General features: G+C 38.3%; 1 long non-coding RNA gene across 3 annotated transcripts in view; it reads left to right on the forward strand.

Moving 5' to 3' along the window:
* LOC133479998 (uncharacterized) overlaps positions 1 to 4289 on the forward strand; it is a 107394-nt gene extending 103105 nt beyond the window's left edge. For all 3 annotated transcript variants that reach the window (XR_009789138.1, XR_009789136.1, XR_009789137.1), the window contains one exon: positions 437 to 4289. This is a non-coding gene — a long non-coding RNA (uncharacterized LOC133479998). The remainder of the gene's footprint in view (positions 1 to 436) is intronic.
* The last annotated feature ends 5829 nt before the right edge of the window (positions 4290 to 10118 follow it).

Below are 10118 nucleotides of genomic sequence, written 5' to 3' on the forward strand. Positions count from 1 at the left end.
CTAAATTGTCCTTAAGTGTGAAGGTGAGTGTGTTGTTTGTTTATATACGTATGTGCAAACGGGTGCCGACCAGTCCAGGGTGTAACCTGCCTTTCAACCAAAGTCAGCTCCAGCTCACCCGTGACCCTAATGAGGATAAACGTAACCAAATGGAAATTCTAACCATTACAAGAATAATAATGTGAGGTCGAAAGACGAAGTATGTTTATATTGATGATCTTTCAATATTGTTTTTTATAACTTCCAAATCAAGTAATTACTTTTTAATGCAATGTGAAACTGAGTTCATTTGGCTGAGAAACAATATTTTTTAGAGAACAAAATCAACTAAAAACCTTGCTAGTTTTTTTCTGACCAGGTGCAGACATTCAGTTTTCATCTCATTTTTCTTCATTCATGATTCATATCTGTCCTTCTATGTATCTTGTCCTTTTAGTTTTCCATTAATCCTGGAACACTCCCCTTTTCACAAAAAAACACTGCCCACCAATCAGCTTCTGATCATGGCTCCAGTCCCTCCCACCTGTTCCTTGTCTCCAGGCACACTTAAACATGGACAACGTGGGCAGCTGACCAGGATTTAAGACAATGTAATGCAATCACATGTATCATTCCAATGTATTTATTAAATGTTTTTGCTTAAATTAATTTCAGTATTTAAAACCTGGACTAAACCTTCTGTGTTGCTCGTCACATTTCAGTATACCAACACTGTAAAGCACCATTAACTGTCTGCCAACAATGTGCTTTTACATAACATAACATGATTACATAACATAGTCAATCATCCATCAGATCTCAATTTGCAACACCACAATATAGCCTGTGACATAGAAGTAAATTTATAGTCATTAATACCAACGGTGATAAATTATCTGTATACCATGAACAAGAAAGTAAATGATTTCGAATAATGATTTGGTACTGATTTATGTAATATGACACTAATTTTGACAGAAACATTTCTGCCTTATCATCCCTCATTCCTCCCCAGAGCTCATAAAAGTCATGTGTCACAAGGTGAAAGCTTTGCAGGTCAGTCTTAGGAGGCAGAGAGCGTGCCGACGCTAGTCTTTGCCCTCCTGATAAATTACATTTATGAAAGCTGCAATTACCTGATTATCTCAGCACTTCAGCTCCCACAGGATTCATCACACCCCTATAATTTTATTCAAATTACCCATGAACCTTAAACCCGTAGTGTCAACAGTAAATGTCATTGTGATTCGATTGAGTGTAAGTAATGTCATCTATGTTGTCACAGTAATAAGTGAAATAATAAAGTGTCTCTTAAAACCAACTTCACATGTGAATAGAATGAAGTAATGGAGATGAAACATGTAAGAAGACACGTGCCACCGAGCCGACATGGACTGTGAAAGCTATAAAGCTCATTTATGCTCCTGACAGCCCCACTGGACCATCTTCACCATAAGTACCCCCACATGAGCCAAGCAGAAGATTATTTTCCATACTCCTCATATCTGAGGCAGGCTGACCTCCTTGGACCTTCCAATCTACACACTCCTGCTGTAGCCTCAAAACAGCTATACCCTAAAGATTTTTAAAAACAACTCACTGCTGGAAGCGTAGGAGCCCTCCTATGGTCCACCATCTCTGACTCGGCATGGAAGCAGTGCTTCTGAATCAAACAGAGCTATGACATTTTAAAAAGTGCTCTTAAACTTGCACATTCAAGGTGATCAAGTTGAAGAACCCCAACAACGATTCCCATCACAGACCAGGGCCGCACAACATGAAAGTTGGCACGAGCCTGCAGTTGATTTCTCATGCATTCATAATTCCATTAGTCTAAACTTTTCAGAGTATCAGTTACATTAAGCCTCATTAACTTCTTTTTTCCTGCTTTATATTAGCTAATTAGCTCAGGGGTGGCCACAAATTAATTACCATCTTCTACCGCCTTGTGCAATTGCATTGTGTTTATTTAGTCTCTTCTATTAACTTTTAATCTTCCCACTCGTAAAAACAGGCAATTAACATTTTTTGATAAACAAAAATGATGCCAGCTCAGGGATAATCAGCAGCTCAGCATGTCGTCCTTACAAAATTACCCTGACAGTTTATTTGACCCTCGCCCCACCCTTAGTCCACACATAGCTACTTTAGATGAGTTTGTATGTCGCTCAAGAAGCGACACTGTGTTTTGATCCTTCCTTGTTATCACCCACACTGCATACACATACTGTACATAATACTAAAATATAACTATAACTTTTTTCAGCTGTCATACAGGACAGTAATCCCTCATTCATCACATCGATTCACCCGCAATAGGTGAAATCCGCGAAGTGGCTGACATATTTTTCTGAACATTTACAGACATTTGAAAGCTGTATGAACCTCCCCAGGCTCTTATTCATCTTTCCCCTATCAACACTTCCTATACTCTTAAATACCTTTTAAACTCTTAAACGTACAGTAATGTACAGTAGTACTTCGTCCTTATAATATGTTTTCATTTTTTTGTTTTTATTTTTACAGTTGTAATGTTTTATGCTCGGAAGTGTTTATTTTACCACAAAGTAAAATTACAGTATGCACTCAAAATCCCATGATACAGCGAATTATGCGTGATATGAATATGAAAAAATTAAATCCACAATGCACTGAATCCCCAATTGGTCAACCACAATATAGCACTGTTTATCCAAGTTACTTAGTTTACAAAGAATGTTATTTTGTACTATCTTGGGGATTGTGGTGGTATGTGAGCAGTCACCCAAGGCATCACAGAAATGCTTGCAGAAGTCTTCAATTTACGTCAGTGTATTTCAATAAACTAACACAATGGCTGCTTCATTAGCCCATTGATTCATTAATGTAGCCATCATTCTTCCTCATATTCACACAGCACAAACACCGATGATACAAAAGGTAACAGTAATGATAACTCTAGCCATGGTCGAACTCCTGTTAAAGCATAGGGTGGCTATCCGCTTTGATGAAGAGGTCCATTTATACACTGTCTCCGAGCACAGGGTCATCCTTCTCCATATTTGGTGTATTGACTTGGGTTGTTCCTTTTATTACAAGCATTTTTTTTTATTTTTTTTATTGAAGGATGATTACATTGAATAATGTCAAGCGAGGGGCGAAAGAAATCGACCAGGATAATGACGTTCCGGAGAGACAGAAAGTGATGGGGTAGGTGAGGGGGTCGATGCCTGTGCTTGCCCTGTCTTTCTGTGCAGTCTCACAAATTGAGTCGCATCTTTGCTCATCCATTATTTAAGGACGATTGGACTCTCTTGGCAAGTATGGATTTGATAATCATTCCCATGTCCATATTAAATATGTGACATAAATATCACAGTAGGGGCTTGTCAATAAGATAGCGCCTGCGTAAAACAAGGGTGTAAAACGTGTGTATGGGTCAGGCTGAGACGAGAGCAGATGTTTTCCTCCTTCAGTGACAATGAGCCACTGGAGAATATAGATGGACAATATTGTTAAACAGATTGGTAAATGTCTTCCCTGAACTCCAAAATACAGTTTACAACTATCCCAAAGATATTCTTACAGTCTATTCACTTCCTTATCTGCATAATGAGATCCAATGAGAGAGTTGTATTCAAAAACACATAAAAGGGTGTTTTTGGGCGCTTAAACCCGCCCAAAAAAGGGGCACCCATTGCCAAAATTATTCACACAATTAAGAAAAACAAGCAGATGTATTTAACTTATGTATTAATTTCAGTGAACACCATCAACACAGTCAATAAACCTTACAAACGAGATGAAGGGAAGCTACAGTGGAAATAAAAACTCTACACACCCCTGATCAAATGGTGGCGGCTTGTGTGCACTGCGGATTAGCGAGGGGCACAATTCTTACAAGAACTAAAATAAATATCCATCTAATATCAAAACACCTTTGGGGGGGAATTGATGACAGAGAGAGTATTTATATATTTATTTAAATATTGAAGAAGAAGAAAAAAATGGGTTCAAGGCAACTTTTCTCATCCAGGGCAAAGGGGGCTGGTTAGAGCACCACAAGGGGTCCATCTGTGCACGTGCCTGTAAAAGAGGCAAACCATTACCAACTCCTTTCATTATGGTGCACCACTGTCCGTGTTAAAAACACAATAATAAGCATAATGTCAAACAAATGCCATTCCCTTAAAGAGAAATGATCAGAAGAAACAAGTTAAGGACAATTGAGTACTGCTGATCACCATGTTGCAGAATATAATCGCATGCGAGTTGCGTTGTGACATCAGTGTAATGTGATTGAATGCCAATACATGTAAGCCCCATGATCTTTTAACATACTATGTAGATATTAAAGCTCGACCGCATGTAAATGAATATCTCCCTGAGTTTGTCAATCATAACTGAGCATTCATATCTTTGCTTGAATGATGATTTTCCTTGTTTTGTGTTGTAGCTGGTGATTCTGTTTTATTTATGTCGTTCATGAAAATAATCAGTTAAATTTCTGGACTTTTTACGGTGTACTGTTATCAAGTAATTTGTTTTGTTAAACACCTGGTATGTAACAGAAATACCACTGAATAACAACTCACCAAGAAGTTAGAGTTCAGGCTAATTATGGTTTGCATGCTTTTGATTTAAACAAGCTAATCAAACATTTTCATTGTGTGCGTACTATATTTAACATATAACATAGTTACATGCTTATAAACAAATAGAAATCGCTGTCCCCTGGCGTCATTCAGATTATCTTGGGCACAAATATACCATATGTAGAAATAGGTTGGTGCCTGTTAATTAATCAAGTAAACAATAATATCACAATTACTACATGACTCAAAAATGCTAAGACATTTTTTTAATTGTGATGTATATTTTTGAAATGACACTATCAGAATTAGTGGGCCTCCAATTTATGTATCAGTCCAAACCCTTTAGATAGATTGACAATGTATTCTGTTAATTGTATTGCTGTCCATAAACCAAACAAAGGGCAGTGGAACTGATTTGGACGATTTGAGCAACTATAGCTATGAATATTTAACCTCAATTAAAGTAAACAGGGTTTGCAACCACATATAATTTTATGAAGTATTATTAAAGTAACATTTGACCCTGAGCGACAAACTGTGTATCTACTCATATGAAAATGTGTCTGTGTGGGGAAATGAGTGGTGTGTGTGTGTGTGTGGCTGGTGGTGATGGTGGTGGTGGGGGGGGGGGGGGGGGGGGGTGTATGGTTCTAAGTGCCACATAAATAAGGCATCGGGAGGGCTGATAACAAGGACCAGCATCTGCCAGACAGGCAGGCAGTATGTCTCTTCTCTCTACGACGGACTCTTCGTCTCCTGTGATTTTCTCCAGCTGCTGGCCATGAATACCGGCCTATGCACTCGAGATTAAAGCGCAACACATGTTTCTCTGCAGGCTAGACTATACATCATCCTCCTGATAACCCGTGACAAACGCACCCACATATTGTCTCAGAGCAAAGGCGGAATACACAGGAATGATGTTTCGATGTGAGAAAAACATGGGCCAAGACGTTTGGAAGACACATGGAAGCAGGTGGAGAGAAGAGTGGAAAACCCACTTCTCTTTTTTTGAAGACAGAATAATGCCCTACAATTGGTCTGTTCAATAAGTATGACACGAGCATGGCCAGGTGGGTGTGAAGTCCAAACCAGTCTGTCAACAAAACTATTAAAGTTTTCCTTATTGCTTCGCAGATCATACAGAGGCATTAGAGGGTTGTTTTTTTTTTTTTTTTGCAAAAATAACTAATGAAATCATGTACTGTGATTGGTTCCCCACAGTTGACTGTTTTTTTTTTTTTACTTTTATATTCTTCTAGATTCCCCATAGAGTTCTACTATGGGAATACATATAATTCGTCCTATGTCTGCAGGAGGTTTCTGTTGCGCACTCATCAGTGTGTGGTTCTTAGCCAAACTTTCAGGGACTGTTCAGAGAGTATTGATCTTATTTCTCAGGGGAAAAAAATTATGATGGCTATATAACAAAATGAATAAAATCCACATAAATCCTGTGTTGGGACTATCACCGAAAACTTCATGGATGACAAGTGTTGACTTTGTAAAATATCTGACCCAAGATGTTGACGGTAGCTCAGGTAAAAGGTCGCATCAATTATCAAGCTTTGATGGGCACGGTGAACAACTGGTTAGCACATCTGCCTCATAGTTCTGAGGACCGGGGTTCAAATCCCGGCCTCGCCTGTGTGGACTTTGCATGTTCTCCCCGAACCTGCGTGGGTTTTCTCCAGGTACTCCAGTTTCCTCCCACATCCCAAAAACATGCATGGTAGGTTAATTGAAGACTCTAAATGTGAGTGCGAATGGTTGTTTTTTTATATCTGCCCTGCGATTGGCTGGCGACCAGTTCAGGGTGTACCCCGCCTCTCGCCCGACGATAGCTGGGATAGGCTCCAGCACGCCCGCGACCCTTGTGAGGGTAAGCGGTACGGAAAATGAATGGATGGACGGTTCGTGACAACCATGTCCAAGTCCACCTTTTGAGACCCACAGAAAGTACACGACTGGAATTTTAAAAAATCATCCAGGATTTCATTTTCTCAGTTGGGATTCTTACATTGCACTCTGACTCTGTAAATTCTGCTTGTTACACGGTCTGACTGCGGAGAGTCTTTACGGTTTTCAGTCATTGTTCGTGCAACTCGTTGGGCGGCCTACAGTCCACGTCAATTATCATGTGCAGCACCGCTGACTGGTCGTAACGTCACTCACTGAATCAATCATTCATGTGAGGGTTCAGTAACTTTCTCGTAGGTACAGTGACAGTAAAATGAATCTCTCCGTCAACTGCTTTGATGTCTGTATTTTCGGCCTACCGATGTCAGGATTTCTACTGTATGTTTTCTTCACAAGCAACAACAGTGAATATTCATGACATAAAACTTATTAAACATTAAATGATTTTTGGCAGGAAACCACAACATTCCATTTATTTGTTTAGGTTTCCTGACTTAAAAAACACACTGCTTTATAATGGCAGCGAATGACCTCCAATACTTACATAAAACTGTGCATGAGTGCAGAGCCTAATTTGTTCAGTCATGTCCAAATTATATTAATTAGTTCATACAGTGTATGTGTAACAGACGTATTAGACCGTGAGTCAGCCACGGCGTTTTTAATTTTAATTATCCAAATCACTGTTATTTCACTATATTTATGTAATGGTTAATTAATGAGTGTGTAGAAGCTTTTTAACCAAATTAACTAAAGTGTGGGTATCCAAAGGTAGATTCAGGTTGAAATTCTGCTTTTCTGTTCAATTAGTAAAATGTCAAGAGCTCACTAAAATTGAAAGAGTTGCCATTAAAAGACTTTATGTTGCTGGACAGATCTCTTTTTGTTTTTGACCGGTGGTCTTTTATAATTGTAAAACACTTAACAAATATATTGTCATATTCTGCCATGAGCTTCCAAGGAGTAAATCATGGTATAGTTTCATATTCATTCCTACGGTGTCTGAGAGCATGACAGTTGATTTCTACACAGCTTCAATTAATTACATCTTTAAGTGTAGTTTTCAAAGGCCATGAAATGTTAACCAATACAGGATAGGCATGTTTTAATATAAAACGATAAAATAGCTGAAGATTTGTTTTGAATAAAATGTTTCCATGAACATAAATAAAGCTTTTCTCCCAATAAAAGCCACATTCTTTTCTTTAATGAGAGCACTCAAGTATAGGTAAGTATCAGTGAAGCAGGGAAAACAAATTCAATAATAATTAACTTGGGTCATCTACTCATCAGCTATGGCTCATAAACCTTGGAGAAAATTTCCCCCAGAACTTTTCCAAGCCTCCAAATCTCCACCTACCACAAGAGAGAGGCTCTAAAAAAAAAAAAAAAAAAAAAAAAAAAAAAACTGAAACAAAACTTCTGTTTCAGTCCTACAGGCAGACTGGTAATGGTGTTGCAACACATTAACCCCACACAGTTTATGATATGCATGTAACTGTATAATGTGTTTTATTGTGGTAGTAAATTGAAGCTGTAGCAGAGCATATTGAAAGTACAGAGGATGGACAAAGAGGCAAATTGTGTTGTTTTTTTTCCCCATTTCACTCCAGCTTACATTCAGCTTCTGAAAACCACTTTCTCCTATTTTTAAATCTTCTATCTTTTACACTGGCCCAGACAAAGCGCATTCCCTCAGTGTGTCGGCTTTTTTGTTGTGCGCCGTATCGCTGCGCTCTATGCTGGCTGTCAGCTGGCTGTAAAGCTAATATCAAGGCCCCCTCTGTGGTTGGCAGACCCAATCAGACTCTGGAAGCTGGGCTGATTGGACTGACATACTCCATCAAACCCAGCATCAAAGCGCCTCTGACCATACACTGGGGTTTGACTGTTTCGGACATCACAAAGGAGACTAGTGCTGGCATTTTTGTGTTGTTTTTTTTTTTTAAACAATAGTAGGAAAGAACGACAAAGGGCTCTGTTTCACAGCTCTCCTTGGAAGAACAGTTCTCGACTCACTTTTAAAGTCATCCTGCGTTATTTGTTTGAAATTATGCACATTGAACCATGCACACTTTAAAGTAGACTTGAAACGTTGACTTCCAACAACTCTTCTTTGCTCTTCTTGATTTTTATGTAATAGTTCAAGGTCTCCATAATGGCGGTCTTGGAGCTGGAGGTGGGTTGCCACGCCATTTAGTGTTTAATATAAAAACATGTGGCATCAAGGCTCGCTTGGCTTCATCAGCTTTTGATCTCAACCTCTCAACTTAAAATACCATATTTCCATATAAAATTGTAGGTAGTTAAATATTGGTGCTGGCTTTAATCATCTTGTAAAATTGAAATGTATGTGAGAACATGGCATTTTTGTGGAAAGTATCACCAGTCTGTAAGCAACATTGTAATTATGCAGAATAATTAAGGAAGCCCACTAAGCTCATGTGTATGTTTTAGTCATTTCCACCCGGAGGCAAGAATATAAAAGGTGTGAGAATGAGAGGGTTTATAATGTCAACAGGAAAAATGGTCAGGAAGACTTTGCAGTCAAGATGTGCTTTCAGCCATCAGCCGCCTTTAATCAACATTCTTGAAGAGAAATATACCCAATTTAGATGATAAAAAATCATATTACATAACCATGTTTAATAGTACTTAAATAAATAACTCAGTTACCTTTGTCCTTTAATGGAGAGCTAAGCAGCAGGTCCACTGTCCTTTGCATGATGGGTAGTTTTGCCAGTCTATGTACCATTGTTACCTGAAATAAAACAATAGATACAATACAATAGTATTGGATGGGATGGAATAAGTGCAACTGATAAAATATTAACACATTAACAACTGTGGCAGTGACGGTGCTCTGCAAATGATGACATGAACCATTTCCAAGAAGATCCACCAGTTGTGGTGTCAGCAACACGATATCCATATAATGTTTGTCTTTTCCCCATTTGTCGCCAGGACAATCACTTCCAAATATGAGCCAGTTAATTGCCTACATCCAGCAAACAAATTGGAAAGTGTTTCAAAGGCAAAAAGTATTTGTCATGATGGATATGTGTGCCATATTGTTGGTCATTTCATCGATAGACGTAAACGCGGGAGGTGGAGAAAGAAGCACTTGCCGACCTCAACATTTTGAGGAACATCTGAGAACAAACACATGCTGTTCAATCTCATCTTTGTTCAAATTTAGAATTCAAGTGTCTTATATAATATTATATAAATATAATTAATCCATTTCAGGGTTAAACTGCCACTATTAAAAAACCTTTATTAACTTAAGTTCAATTAATGGTTGTATGATCATGAATCATTCAGCTGCTCAATGAGATCGGCTGAAGCCTCGTGTGACATCATGCATGACAGCAGTTCGAACATTTAATACTCCAGACTTTACACTTTGCCTTTTTCAGTCAAATGCAGAATTATACGACTTAAGTTGTAGTCATATTTTTTAAAACCTGATAAAAGAGGTTGGTAAATCTTTTTATAAATACATTCAGTCATATTCTGACATGCTCTTCTTAGCCCTTCTCTTATATACCATGGTGAACTTTTGTTTTCATCTGATGTAAATGAATTCATATAACTTCAATTAATTACATCTTAAAGTATAGTTTTCTAAAGCCATGAGATGCT

This window comes from Phyllopteryx taeniolatus, chromosome 6 (assembly GCF_024500385.1).
Source record: "Phyllopteryx taeniolatus isolate TA_2022b chromosome 6, UOR_Ptae_1.2, whole genome shotgun sequence".
In the NCBI taxonomy this organism is placed as follows: Eukaryota; Metazoa; Chordata; class Actinopteri; order Syngnathiformes; family Syngnathidae; genus Phyllopteryx; species Phyllopteryx taeniolatus.